Source organism: Lactuca serriola, chromosome 8 (genome assembly GCF_051521515.1).
Source record: "Lactuca serriola cultivar US96UC23 chromosome 8, Lser_US96UC23_V15, whole genome shotgun sequence".
NCBI lineage: Eukaryota > Viridiplantae > Streptophyta > Magnoliopsida > Asterales > Asteraceae > Lactuca > Lactuca serriola.
This window is the reverse complement of record NC_136415.1, coordinates 11,205,477-11,206,584: the sequence shown is the minus strand read 5'-3', so window position 1 is coordinate 11,206,584 and position 1,108 is coordinate 11,205,477.

Genomic DNA, 1,108 nt, shown 5'->3' with positions numbered 1-1,108 from the left:
TTGAGTGCCTAGTGCCCCAAGTGTGACACCTCAAATGGTTCACACAACACTAAATACAAATGGAATGACTTGAGAGAACTTCACACTTCATGAAAATCGGCTAGCCCTTCTCTAGCATAATACTAGTGGCCGATTTTGGTCAAGAATAAGATGCATATATAGTTAGGGTTACACCATGTAAACCCTAATTGACATGGCCTTTCATTTCCATGATCCATGGGTACAAAAAACACCATGGAGCATCCATGAAGCATCATATGGGTTTTAGCCCAACTAGATAATCCATGGAGCATTAGCCCACTATATAAGTATGGATGATTTACACAATCAACCCATATATTTAATTAGTCTTCTTTTGATCACTTAATTAATCCTAGATTAATTCTTGATCAATACTAATTAAATAATCTTATTAATATATTAGAACTTATAATATATTAACCAACCTTAAGTGTTATTTCTCTCATTATAGTCTATCCAAATGCATGATGCCATGCAACCCAAATGGACCATGTCGGGTCGGGTCAAGTCTTACCAATTATAGTTATGGACTTAGACATTAATCCAACAGAAGATCCACCGGTTGATCGACTTTAATTGTTGAATGATGATGAACTTGGTGATTTGTAGCCTTGGATTCGGAAATTGATGATCATAAACGTGTTTGGAGAAGGTTTGAATGTGTTTGGAACCCTCCAAAACTGTGTAAAATCATAGGGGAGAGGTCCAAAGTCGATTAGGGTTAAATCTCCTTTAAACAGGTGCTAAAAAATTGATTTTCGGAGATGTTTCCGCGTCGGCATCCTAGTAGGCGTCTTAGACGTCATATAGGACGCCCGGGCGTCCTTCAGGACGTTTTACATGTCTTCTGTCGTCCTTGATTTGTACTTGAAAATGGCCTAGAACGGGTAGGCGTCCTAGGGGGCGTCTTAGACGCGTTCTAGGACGTCTCTCATCTTTGTTGCCCCTTTTTGGTGATGAAAACGGTAGAATCAGTAAAAACGCAAAACATGAAAGTTGTAGGAAATTTTGTCTAGTTTCCATAACTTCTTCATTCATGTCAATTGCAGCTCTAGATCTTGAGATATGATCAAAACATTGAAACGTG